Genomic DNA, 14891 nt, shown 5'->3' on the forward strand with positions numbered 1-14891 from the left:
CTTTGATCTGGATTTTGCTGTGAATGTAAAACTACTTAAAAAAAATCTTTTTTTTTTTAGAAAAAAAAAGAACTCCTATAAACTTTGCTAATGAAAGTACAATAACGTGTTTCCCTGAAAATAAGACCTAGCCAGACAATCAGCTCTAATGCATCTTTTGGAGCATAAATTAATATAAGACCTGGTTATATTATTATATTATATTGTATTGTATTGTATTGTATTGTATTGTATTGTATTGTATTGTATTGTATTGTATTGTATTGTATTGTATTGTATCACATTGTATTATATTGTATTATATTATACCCAGTCTTATATTATAGTAAAATAAGAGTGGGTCTTATATTAATTTTTGCTCCAAAAGATGCATTAGAGCCAACTGGTGGCTGGGTCTTATTTTCGGGGAAACCCAGTAGTATCCACTTCAAATTGATTTAGGAAATTAGGAGGTTTATTCATAAGGAATTTGAAATGATATTGACTCGTGAATAGGTGTTAAGCCCACGAAAGACTCTGTGTGTCATGGGCTGGATGATAAATATTTTAGGTTGCTTAATAGTATGTGTCTCTGTCACACCTATGCAGCTCTGCCATTATCAACATTTTATTGACAACAAAAATGTTATCAATAGCTCTGAGGAAGAAAAGAGCATGTTTCTGTAGAGGAGCCATGAGAACCCATGATGATGTTCCTTTGCTTTATTGGGAGTCAGTTATAGGTGGGAGAAAGGGCATTGCCGTGTTGGGTGACCTAGACCCCATCCCTCATTTCTTCCCACTACTTTGTTAGATGTGAATAATAACCATTGTTGTGAAGGCGCTTTGTAGAATATATAGTCCTGTGCCACTGGCAATTATCTTTAGTGGAATGCAATGAACTAACTTCAGTTAAGATGTCAATTAGAAGGGACAAGCTCTCTGCACTCCTGGAAATGCAGAGGGTATCAACAGAGGATCTGCTGACTGACAGCTGTCGGACCAGCTCCCGAGGGGTTGCTTGCCCTGGTCTGTCTGCATCTAAAGTCCACGTTCCTGCCACTGTGTCATGGTCTGCAGTGTAATAGAAATTGCTACTCAATCTGGCACCTGCAGTTGTATGTCACCAGGCCTATCACTATCCTGTTTGCTCCTCAATTTCAACTTCTTTAAAAGGAATGGGCTGGATGAGGTGATCACTAGGATCCTGATATGCCTTCCCATTGTAAGTATTCTATGGGCTGTGGTTGTACATGTGGAACCTTACTGCCTTTTCAGAGCAGCTGATAGGCCTACGGTCTTTCAGACACTTGAGGGACAATTCTCACTTGGATAAGACCCCAAATAGGCTAATTTTGTAAATTTCACTGTGTGGTGAGAAATATCAATAAAAGTTTCCTTTTGTAGAACCTAGAACACCATCCCCTGTAACCCATACACACTTAGTCCTGTTTTTTTGTTTTGTTTTGTATTGTTTTGTTTTAGGATTTGCAGAATACATTTCTACCTGTGTTAACCAGATCCTTGAATGGAGTTCAGCAGACAGTGTAGTGGTCACTGCCACAGGCTGTGATGTCAGGGAGATATGAGTCCTAGTCTAAGGTTTGCCATTTAGTATCTGTGTGGTCTTACCCTGAGTTGGTTTTACACCTGTAAAATAATTACAATGTCTACTTGATGGGGAAATTTCAGTGATTAAGTGTGACAATGGCAATACAATTCTAAATATATTAGTTGGAACATAATCTTCAAAAATAATAATTATATTATTATTATCATTATTATTGTTAATCCTTGGGTTCTCTATAGAAAATTGAATCTTTTGTTAGCATCATGAAGTCTGGAAGGTGTTTTTCTATTCCTTCTATTTCAGCTCTCATAACTGGCTGTTATGCTGCTGAACTACCCTTTGAAGAAATGCTCCACCTCCCTGAGTGTAGTGGAGAACCGTTGTGACAAACACGCATGGGCAAATACAAACGCCATATCACGTGATAGTACCTTGAGTATTTTCAGCAGTTGTTAATGTGTTCATTAAGCCAAAAGGAGCCATGAGGCAGAAAGTGATAATATTTTTCCTTTAGTAAATCAAACGCTAATTGAATAAGACAGTTCTGTTTTTAATGGTATTGTGATGTGATGCAGGGTGGGTATCAGTGGTGGTAGATAAAAGATGAAGTACCAAGACCAAGGGATCTCAAAAAGTCTGAGAGAGGAGGTAAGAATTAGAGATTCCAGCAAGGTCAGAGCAGGTAGGCCAGGTAGGGGACTTATGAAGTGAAAGGTTCATGGAAAGCAATCTAGAGCAGAAGCTGGAAAACTTTATAATGAGCTGGATGGTAAACATATTAGGTTATCGGGCATTAAGTGTCTCTACTCAGCTCTGCTATTGTGGCACAAAAGCAGGTATAGAAAATCCTAAGTGAATCAGCATGACTGTGTTCTAATAAAATTTCATTTATGGACACTGAAGTTAAAATTTTATTAGTCCTTGTTTTGTTCTGTTTATTGTATTTAAAAAAGGAAAAGTCATTCTTCTCTTTGTTTGCAGTACAAAAGCAGGTGCTGGTGGGAGTTTGCTGGCCTTTAGTCTAGAATTACATACATGGAATTGCAAATTACAGAGAACTGAGCAAGATAGGACATCAAAAGTGTGAAAATACAGCTGTTGGACAGGCCCGAGCTCTGTGGGTATCAACTTGGCAGGCTCTTGCTTCTGCCAGAAAATTGGGCCGCACTTTACTTGAGGGGCCTGGCTAAATTCTTAAGTGCAGCCTGAGGCCATCAGGATTTGTAGAGGGACACAAAAGAAAATGAAGACTGCTGACAGGTTCTGCCTCTAAGAGGTCCTGACCTACTTTTTCCTATTATTTCTAAAATGTTTTCTCTCAAAGCTACCACATCTCCCTCCTCTGCTGGTTTTGGCCCATCTCCTTTTAAAAAACCTTCCATTGCTTCCTGGTGTCCTTCTGGACAAATAAATGTCCTGAGCCTTTGTGAAAGCCCAATTTCCTCTGTAAGATTTTGTGACAGGTGGATGAACCCTTGGATTTCATACAAGGAGGTTTACTTACCGAAGAGCTAAAAGGAATTCTTGACAAGACAATCTCACCCAAAGTGACTGTTAGAGAGCAGACTTTCTGGTACATACATACACACACACACACACACACACACACACACACACACACACAGTTCTTTAATATCCTCAATTAATCCCACTCTGCAAATCTCTGCTTCTCTCCTTTATTTGCATAAAACACCTGAAAGTGCACATCACTGAAGACAATGTCAAACCTGGATAATTCAACCTCCACCACACGCTAGCTAGATGACCTTGGACATATTATTTGAATTTTGTCTAATATGCATTTTTCAAATTCATTTGATAATGTCTCCTGGTCTAATAATGCAAGTATTTACCAGTTTTCAGAATGTATGAAAATAAAGATATTTGGTAGATTTGATTAATTTGGTAGATTTAATTAATTACATTCTAATATGTGTATTTTAAATTATTTAGAAATACATTTTAAATATTTCACAGTCTTTTCAATACAATCACACACACATACATTGCAGTAGATGACACAGAGAGATAAAGAGTATATGTGTATATGGACTTCTGATTTTAAGAGTTTATCTGTGACTGGGGACAGTGTACTAATAGCAAAAGGAGCATTGCCTTCAGAGACAAGGAAATAGGATTCTCATTATAGGCCTGGATCCATCCTGAATTATCTATAAGAGCAGAAAAGTTGTTTATCATCCCTGACTCTTTATTTCTTCAATTTTTAAAGTGGGGGATATTGACCCTTGCCCTCATCACAGGACTATTTTAAGAATCAACTGAAATACTGAAAAGTGTTTTATAGACAGTAAAGTGCTATGCAAATCTAAGCCTTACCTCATTAGCATCCTTTTCTCTCCTTTGGCAATCTGAAAGTCTGCTTAAAAATTCTAGGAATCCACAATTTGAAAATCACCAGCAGATAAGATTGTAAAGTTTCCTGAAAAAGTAATGGTTTATTGACAGCTGAAATATTAAAAAAAAATAAATAAATACTGAATTTTTCTACATATGATTAGAAGGCCAACTTCAAAGTGTGCTTTATTAAAATTCAAAAGGTACCCTCCAACTTCAACAACTGGATTTTCACTAAATCTTGAAATAAGAGACTCTTTCCACGTTCCCCACAAATGTACATATTATATAGACTGCTCCTTGCATCTGTTATTGCAGCAAAATGTTGAGTCACTGAAGCACCGGGAGTTCAATGCTCCCCCTTGATCTGGAGAAAGGAGAAACAGTCACTGCCAGGATCATGGGGGGAAGAACATTCTTTCCCAGCTTCTAAAGAAGGTCAGACAACTGGCCAGTTTCACCAGTGCAGTCAAGCAGTTAGTTGAACTAATTGCTTCCCTGAAATGACTTCCTCTGCCTGAGTATACTAGGTGTTTGAGTCCAGAGGGCTGATCTCAGATTGCTTGCTTGACAACCTAGCATTCAAAGCCACAGGCAACATAGTTGAAAATAAACAAACAAAAAAAAAATTAGAAAAGTGGTTGTAGAGTACATCACAGTGACCCAAGTTAAGCAGGACAATCCTTTGTGTGTGGACTTCCTCTCATGCTTTGGTGATGGGTCCCTCAAAGGACCAAGAGATCCTTTGATTTTTAATATCAGATCCCCAAAGAGGACTGTATTGAGCCATTAACAAAAGAAGAAAGATTCTTTTTCTCTGTCAAATCAGTGGAAGGCCTTCTTTTATAGCTTCTGCTTACCCACCATGAGAAAATAAACGTGAACTAAAAAAAGCAAAAATGCCAAACGTTGGGAAGAAAGAAGGTTTCTTTTTCTATTGGTGAGGTTTGGTGAGTAAAGCTGTACAAAAAAACATTCTTTCAAGCCTATCAATCCGGATAGATTTTATTGAAGTGGACAGAACATGAGGCAATGCTTGGTACAAGATACTTTTGGGAAACAGAAGTTATTCAGACTTTAATGCTTAAGAGAAGACATGCAGGTGAAATAGAGAGCCACAGAAAAGCATTGTCAGGACAAGTGCAAGCTTATCTTTTCGGCTCATGTCTTCAACTTCTGATCATGTGCTAATTGGTGACTCTTATATTCCTATTTCTAGTCCAGTTTTGTTCTCTGCATTACATATTAATACATCAATTTACATACTTTATATCTACATGTGCAAGTCTCAGAGGCATATCCAAGACAACATGTTCAAAACAGATAATCTTCTACCTAAAACTGGTCTTCTTTTGGTGTCCTATCTCAGTAACTGACACCATCATCTGTCAAGGAACAACCAGACACTGAGAGATGGTTTTTGAAACTTCATTACTCTTCACACATCCCAGCTAATCCATTACTTTATTTTTAAAGAGAGTTTATTTAGAGCAGTTTTAGTTAGGGTCACAGCAAAATTAAGAGGAAAGTATGGAGATTTCCAATATACTTCCTGACCCCACACATATACAGCCTCTCCCAATTTCAATGTCCTCCATCAAATGGGACATTTGTTACAACTGATGAACCTACACTGACATATCATCGTCACCCAAAGTCCATACTAGTGCCCAACCACCTACTACAACCACTTATCTTTTCATTGTCTTCAGTTTTACTTTTTTTGCAGAATATTACATATTTGGAATCATACAGTATGTAGACCTTTGAAATTGGCTTCTTTCAATTAATGCTATCAATTTAAGTTTTCTCCAAGTCTTTTCATGGATTCATAGCTCATTTTTTTCTAGTGCTAATAGTCCATTGCTTGTGTATATCGTAGTTTATTTATCCATTCACTTACTAAAGGGCATCTTGGTTGCATCCAACTTTGGGCAATTATGAAAAAGCTGCCATAAACATCCATGTGCAGGTTTTTGTATGGACATAAGTTTTCATCTCCTTTGGGTAAATACCAAGGAGTGGAATTGATGGATCATGTAATAAGGGTATTTCATTCTGTAGGAAACCTCCAAACTGTCTTCCAAAGTGTCAGTACCATTTTGCATTCCCAACAGCAATGAATAAGTGTTCCTGTTGCTCCACATCCTCGTCAGCATTTGGTACTGTTAGTTTTCTGGATTCTGGCCATTCTAATAGGTGTGTAGTGGTGTGTTTATGAAACTTGCATCCTGAAAAATTGCTGTGACTGCTTATTAATTCCAATTTTTTTTTGCTCAATTCTTATGAATTTTCTACATAGACATTCTTCATAAACAGACCCTTCTCCCAAAATGACATACAAATGGCCAACAGATATATGAAAAGTTGTTCAACCTCACTAGCTGTTAGGAAAATACTAATCAAAACCACAATGAGATACCACCTCACACCTGTTAGAATGGCGGTTAATAAGACAAGTGATAATAAGTGTTGGAGAGGTTGTGGAGAAAAGGAACTCTCATACTCTAGATTCATGTCTTGGCTATTGTAAATAATGCTTCAATGAACATGGGGTGCAGATATCTCTTTGAGATAGTGATTTCATTTCCTTTGGATATACACCCAGTAGTGGAACTGCTGGATTATATGGTAGTTTCATTTTTAATTTTTTGAAGAACTTTCCATAGTGTCTGTACCAATTTACACCCTGCCAAAAAATGCTCAAGAGTTCCCATTTCTCCATGTCCTTGCCAGCACCTATTATCTTTTTGATAATAACCATCCTATGAGCTGTGAGATGACATCTTACTGTAGTTTTGATTTGGATGATTAGTTAGTGATGTTGAGAACCTTTTCTTGTACTTATTGGCCATTTCTATGTCTTCTTTGGAAAATTTCTATTCAATTCCTCTAGCCATTTTTAAAATCAGATTATTTATTTTTTTGATATTGAGGTATATGAGTTTCTTAATATTGCAAAAATTTTCACCCATTCTATTTGTGTTTTTTTATTGATATATGTATTCAACTTTTAGTTAGTGTTTATGTCATATTTTGTTTGATATAAATACATAAAATATTTTAGAAAATTACAGTACATTTGGATAAGGCATATGTGCTGCAATATAAGGCAACATTTGATAAAAGTAATATGAGTGATTTATTAATAATGTATTCAGATTTTATTCATTTTTTCTTTGTAAACTCTACCGTTATGTATAAAAACATACTTTTAACATTATTTAGGGACACATAGTAAAAATAATGAACATAAATGCAAGAAAATATAAAATAAAAAAACAGCTGAAGAAATATCTATATAATTAACAAATGCTAGAATTAAATATTTATTAAACATAAGGTGTCAGTGACATATGGAGAAGGAAGGCCAGTTAGATTCCACAATCTGATTGCTTAATAGTGTATTCACATTTTAGAACAAGATATCATATTGTACTGGGCTAGTTAGAAAAGATTTCATGGGAGAGAGCTGAAAGAGCTGAGAAGGCTCATGTAGTAAACTTTGAATAATTGGTTGATTTCCTATGTTGTTGATACTTGCACAAATAGCACCAACACCATTCACTTAGTCAACCAAGGTTAAAACCTGGGAATCAATCTTGTCTCCTCCCTTTATTAATTACCTACAGTATAAAATTTTCTATAATTGGTATTGAGTAAGATCTGAATGACTGATTCAGTCCTCAAAGAATCTTGTTAACCTGTCCTCTTTTTGCTTTGCTTTCAGACTATCTTTCATTTCTAACCATTTCTGGTGCTAATCAGGAGGTTTCATGTTCTAGAGAAAATAATACAGATTTTGCAGTCATAAATGGCCTTAGTATGAATAACGTCTCTACCACTGATGTTACAAATGAATGGGCATTTTCCTTTCTGTTTAATTATCAAGTTGTGCATTTCTAAAGTGAAAGAATATCCATTGGGATCATATTTAGTTTCAGAAACAGAAACCTCAAATTATATAGTTTAGATGAAATTTATTTTTATCACATGAAAAAATCTTTTAAGACAGAAGATCTAGGGATGTTATACCCAAATGTTAGAAATTCAAGTCAGTTTCAACTCATTGGTCTGACATAGTTAGCATGTGATATACATTGTTAGGCTCCAACTAACATCTGCATTCCAGCCAGCAGGTGGTGAAATGGTAATAATAATAATAATAATAATAATAGTAATAATAATAGTAATAATAATGATAATAATGCAAAGAACACACACCAGCTATCTATTGAGGGCATTTCTTAAAAAGCTGTAACTCAACACTTCCACTTACATTTCATTGGCCAGAATTTAGTCTTATGACAATACCTACAATGTTGTTCCGAAAATAAGACCTAGCTGGGCAATCCTCTCTAATGTGTCTTTTGGAGCAAAATTAATATAAGACCAGTATATTATATTATATTATATTATATTATATTATATTATATTATATTATACTATATTATATTAATTATATTATATTATATATTAGACCTGGTCTTATAGTATAGTAAAATTAGACTGGGTCTTATATAATTTTTGCTCCAAAAGACACATTAGAGCTGATTGTCCAAATAGGTCTTATTTTTGGGGAAACATGGCAGTTGCAAAGAAAGCTGGAAAATGTGTTCTATATTTTTGTATCATGTGCATAGCTAAAAATTTGGAAGTTTTATTTTGTGATTAAGAACAAGAGAAAAATCCCTAAATGTTAATAAAATGTCTAGTTCATAGTATCTGTTAAATTAATGATTTTTTTTTCAGTCTTTCTTATCCAGTTCGACTTTTCCTAAGTCATATTTCCAGTCTTATTTTGCGTTGTTTGTCATGATTTTGGATATCCACATTTTTTTTTTCAGATTGGTGTTATACTAGTTTGTGTCTATACAATGCAACTAAATAGTTAAATAATTATTAACACGGGCTGAAATTTTGCTCAGAGTAAGTGTTTCAGGTTTCATAAACCAGAAGAAGAACCAAATGCTTAAGTTATTGGACTAGATAAAAAAAAACTCCAATGAGAAATATAAGAAGTGAGATTAAGAGTTGCACTGAATTTATATTGCATACATTTAATCTGTCTTTGGTATCATCAGATTCCTGTTCAAACTCCTCCCACTACCATCTCCCTTGTTCTCACACAGCTACACATTACCTTTTGTACCCTCTAACAAACCTTGAGAGATCTCACTTGTTGCCCTACAAAAAACTGCTCCCTTTATTTTGAAAACACTGAATAAACAAATGATGGAGGACAGCTTAAAGCAATTGAATTCTAGATGGCTCAAGTTTTGAACATAGGTACAAGATATGTTAAATATTCCAGAGATAATGGCATGGATGACTTTTCAACACCAGCTACTCATGGGGTTTACTTTGTTTATGTCAGAGCCAGGCTTAAGAATCTGTCAGAGCAGAGGACTTCCTCTCCCTTGGTCTGAGTCTCCACATCTAGTAGATGAGAGGGTTAGATTCAATACTACAAATTTCATACTACAGGGGGCACCATTTGCATTGTATTCTAAGAATCACCCAGATGTGGCCATCATAAAAAATAAAAGGCAAATGGTATCTCTGGAACTGAGCAACACAGTGGTACTAGATAATATCCAATATGTAACAGGTGAATGTCCATCCTCCTTTTGATCACACCAAATAAGGATCTGTATGAAAATCACCAACTTGAGTTTTGAATGTATTTATTTTGTTTCTATATATTTTCTATTGACTTTAAAAATTAAACAATTTACTATGCAAGATGTGGTCTGTGTTTACCTGAAAAATGCTGTAACTTTTATTCAATTGAATAAAATTGTGGAGTGTTATGATCATGGGGTTGTGGTTTGTTCAAGGTAAAGGTGAACAACTTTAGCAAGCATGCACTATGTATCATCATCATTATTATTCTAGGTTGTGAGCAGATGATTCATGATTCCTAAGAAGTAAGTAAATATAGGAACGGAGTTTATTGTTGTGATAAAATAAAACTTACAACAGAATTTATCAGACTTTTTATGGAACACATGATCCTTATTGTGTTGCACAGTAAACAGGCATAAATTGTAAACCGTTCACCTTAAGGCTCATGATTAAAATTACTTTTATAAAGACAAGTAGTGTTCTTAGGTTTCTTGTGTCTTGAATCAGCATCAGTGGAGTTTGGCAATCAGAGAATGTATTCAGTATCTACCACTATTTAACAGTAAAATGTGTGATTCTCTAAATTCACTCTATCTTTAGCTAGAGGAAGAAGTGATGGGCTTTTCATGTTCCAGAAGGAGGACCAAGTTGTCCTGAATTTTGGTTAATGGAAAATTCACAGGGGAGTGAATCTGAAGACTGAGTCTGTCTAGTAGAACATAGAATTTTAAAAAATAAAGCTGTAATAATTGCATTCTTCATAGACCTGTTAAATGTCTAAGCGACGATGATTTGATAAATTAATTTGCTACCTGTTCATAATATCTGGGTTGGATTTAAAGGAAGAAACCCTGTATGGTGTATGGACCTTATTATGTTAAAAATATTTGCTGTTCCTTCCCTGTAGGAAGAGTATACTTCTGTCCCCCACTGACATGGGGTTTAGCCATATGTCTTGCTTAGTCCAAAGAAATATGAGAGAAGTGATATCTGCCACACTGGAGCATAAGCTTTAAGAACACTGTGAGGTTTCACCATGTTCTCTCCTCCTTTTGTCTGCAGACTGGCATGTTCCAGATATGCTTCTTAGCCTGGGTCCCAGAATGAGAATAACACGGAGTAAACTCATGGGTAACCTGCACAGGACAGGTAAGAATAGAAAGAAATAAGCCTTTGCTATGTAAGCCACCTAGACTTTGGGGATGCAGGTTTTCATTGACTAACTGAGCCTAAGTTCAGAGACACAGAAGCTAATATGAGAAATTGTCTTGTGTTTTTCATCTTGGTATGGGTCAACAAATGTAGAGGCAATTAAACTGTATACACAAAGAGGATTTATGATGTATAATGTTAAAGCTAAGAATCTATGATCAAGTACTGTAAAAACCAGTGAATAAACAGAAAGAAATATCACAAAATAAGTAGCAGTACTAAAATGTCAGGAAAATTATAAAACAACATAATTAAAATGTAAAATATGATTAACTTTTAAAGAGATACTTCTTCATTTAATGTACATTTAGGCGGCACCTTCTCCAATTGTGGCACTATACTAAATCTTTCAAACAGTGTTATCTCATCTTGATCAGGGAAATTGATTCCTAAATATAAATACTCTTTGGGAGGGGCAAGAATCTGTGGTCCTAAGAGTTTGGAAAAAGCTACAAATTGTATCCCCCTTTGGGAAAGTCATAAGATATATTAAGAAAGTAAAGCTTTAAGAATTCCTATATCAGATACCTGTTTTACTTGGTTTATTCCAGTATTTTTGAAACTTATTTGGATACAGTATGGGAAACATGGTCTTGAAGTATTCAAAGATTAATAAAACATGGTCTATTTCAACTCACTCCCGCTACCCCACCATATCTAGTGGGGAATAGAAGAAATTTATACAAAGTACACAAGAGAATACATGAGTAGGGTTAGGAAGAAATGAGGAGAGACTGAATGTGCAAATAGACAGTCCCAGAATTCCAATTCAGAACGTTAGTGTTATGTGGGGAGAAGAGACTTTAAAATTCTGACCCAGAAGCAAAGTAATTCTTTTAACACATCATATCTGAGTTACAACTGCCTTCTAATTATCCATTTTTTCCTTAACCTCTTCCATTTTTTTTGCTGCCCTGCACATCTCCACTATTTAATTTTTCAAAGACTGTAGCTTAATTTTCTTCTCCAAATCTTCTTGGTTTTGCATTCTTTTCAGGGTGACATCCATGTAATTGACTGATTTGTAAAAAGTTTGTGTTATCGTAATACATATCTCTACTTGGGTGACTTTTATTACATTGTCATTGAATTCCTCTCTTAACTACTCATTCATTTAACAAGCATTAACAAAATGTCCTCTCTGTATCTAGTCTGATGCCAAGCAGTGGGGTTTGTAGAGAAAAGAGTTGGGGCTTGATGTCAGACCCCTGCATTTAAATTTAGTCTTCTACTCTCTAGTGATTTAGATGTCAGTGACCAAACCTGAAAAGTAAAAATGATAATACCTACATCTCAGTGTCTCATAGATTTGATATGAATAATGTACATAAGAAAGTTCACTAGATGCTTAGATCATAGTAGATGCTCAAATAATGTTAGTAGTTTAAATCCAAATCTAAGTAATATAAGATGTACAATGTGGTAGGTTCAGTTTTTAAAATTTAAGAAATTTAAAGGCAATCTAAAAGTAATACTATAAATGCAAAATTAAACAAGGAAAACAGACAAAAACAGAGAAGAATTCATTCTGCATTTAAAAGCATGGATGTGCCCTTCTGCATGTTTTAGTTTGTAAAAGGAGTGCTAGAATATGCCCTTTGTAAGCAGATTCAAATCTTGACTTCATCTCTTGGAAACTCTATGACTTTGTTACAATTTCATAAATTCCCTGAGCCTCTTTTTTTTTATATAAAATAATTCAGATAAAACCTCATAGAACTTAGGTAAAGATTAATCTGAGTGTCTTCATGGAAGACATAACTTTTTAATATGAGTCTTTAAAGAAGTGTAGAAGGGAAATATTTTAGAAGAGCAGGCAGCATCCATAATGGATGAAGAGATGGGAAGGAGAAAGAAATGTGTGAGGGATGGTGGGGGGAATGTGTTTAGAGCAGGATGACTAGGAATCTCTTGGGAAGTGGTGGAAATTGGGGCTCCATACCTAATGCAGAGAGCATGGTTATTGTGGGGAAAAGGGCAAGAACAGAATACTGAGTTTAGTCATGAATCAGGCAGCATACCACCCAGCAGCTAGAAGGGAGTTCCAAAGGGTTGTACAAAATGTGAGGTTTTTATAGGAAGAAGAGTGGGGCAGGGGAGTTACTCACAAAGGAAAGATTACTTTTAGACAAGGACATCTTTTGGGTGAAAGGGAATTGGCAAGAGTTTTATCATGCAAATTGCCTCTTTTTTCCTTTGGGGTTGGGGCTGGCCACGTGAGCAGAAAATTCCAGAGTGGTTGGTTAAAATTATATTTTATAATTTCTGGTAGAAGTTGAAAATGCAATGAAATCAAGTACTAAATCTAGGTTTGGTCTCAGGGGCTTTTAGCACAAGTGATACATTTTGGACCTGTGGTTTTCTTTTTTTAACGATTCCCTCCTTTTGATCAGACTCTCAGCTTGACTGAGATGTGTGATAAAAAATTAAGGCATCAGTGTCACTCTCAGCTACCACTCTGCTATTCTGTTGCTCCTTGGTGCGGTATTACATTTTTGTTTCATCTCCATGACATTCACAGTTCACAGTTCCAATTCATAATCTTTCAGTCAGTCATTCTCTTTGTTCCCTTTTTTGATATTTCAGTCTTAGGAGATCATTTGCTTGTCAATGACTGCAAGTAGGCATTTAAAGCTTTTGGGAGAATACAGTGCCAGGGAGATCATTATAACTATAAGTAGAATAATTCTCAATGTTTGGAGTACACTTTGGACCCATCGCCCTTAAGACCCAAATCAAATTCAAGAAAGACCCTGTTGAAAGAGTCACCCTTTTAAGCCAAATGGCTTACAGAACGATTTTATGTCATCAGTTTCAAGTTTCCCAGAAGTGTTGATCCAGCTGTAGGAGGTGCTGTTAGCCACACCACAGACACGTGGCTCAGCTAAAGATCATCAAGGGCTGGTCTATTATTAAGACGAAGTTTGGCCAGAGAATCTAAGGATCTTTGCTCAATAGCTAATTCCTTAGCAACAAAATCTGCAATGGCCCCAAGAGCTAAGGAAAGGTTCCTGATCATATTCTTGTTTGTACTTACCCTTGAACATGGAAATAGGGACCCGCCAAAGGAAATGATTCTTGAATCATGAATGCCTCCTAGTAGGTTCTTTCTAGAATAGTTAGGGGCACAGTTAGATGATTTAAAAGGCATTGTCCAGCTGTACACCAGCAATCTAGGCATTCATAGTCCAAAGCAGAATGACAACCACCAGAGACAAAGATAAATCTTGCCAGGGCACAATTGCTCATTCAAGCCAGGGGCCAGGTAGATTTCCCTCTAGCCTGAAATAAAAAGTTGTTCAAAATTCCCAAGGTTACCCTCTTAGGAAAGGCCTTGGAGATATGAATGATGGTGTTACCTTTCTAGGCCAATGACAGAGTAAAGGAAAGAAAGCAAACAAGAAAGGGTTTCATGTTTAGCTAAAATAGGAAATCTTGATCCAGTGTCTTGGGCAGAAGCTATTGATATCAATGTTGGCTATTTTTCCTCCGAGTCAATTTGATTTGAAGGTCTCCAGCATGTGTACAGAATCCGATTATTAGGTGAAGCCTTCTTTAACTGTGAGATGTGTATCCAAGGCGCAGTGCCTTCTAGTTTTGCACCAGTGTCAGTGGTCAGGAGTACTTGGCAAGGACCCTTTCGATGGGACTCAAGGGCTGTCCTCCTCTGATGATGATTCTGCAATACCCAGTCCCCAGGTTTTAGACTGTAACCAAAAGGATCCCTTGCACTGAGGTCTGGGAAGCCTTCTTTGACTTGTTAACGACAGGCTTGAGCATAAGACATTAATGACTTAGAGTAGCTGGTGATACTAGCACAAGACAACAAGGGATCAGGAGAAGGTTCTATGCCAATAAACAACTGGTCTGCTGGCGACTATCTCATGTGAAGTGAAAATATATTTTCTAAGTTTTTCCTCACTGTGAGGGCATTAGCCTTGTGGCGGGGGAAGTCTTCAACCCATCTGGAAAACTTGCACATAACAGTAACTCAGGCTAAGTGGCATTTGAATGAAGTCCAGCTGCAGGTGCTCAAAGGGTTCAGAGGGAGGAGATCTGAGGCCTGTGAGGATAAAATCGTTAAATGCACTGTGGTGGATAAAGGAATGCAAAACTGAAAATGGGATTTGCCAGGAAGCCTGGAAAA

Source organism: Rhinolophus hipposideros (genome assembly GCF_964194185.1).
Source record: "Rhinolophus hipposideros genome assembly, chromosome: 12".
NCBI classification, from domain to species: domain Eukaryota; kingdom Metazoa; phylum Chordata; class Mammalia; order Chiroptera; family Rhinolophidae; genus Rhinolophus; species Rhinolophus hipposideros.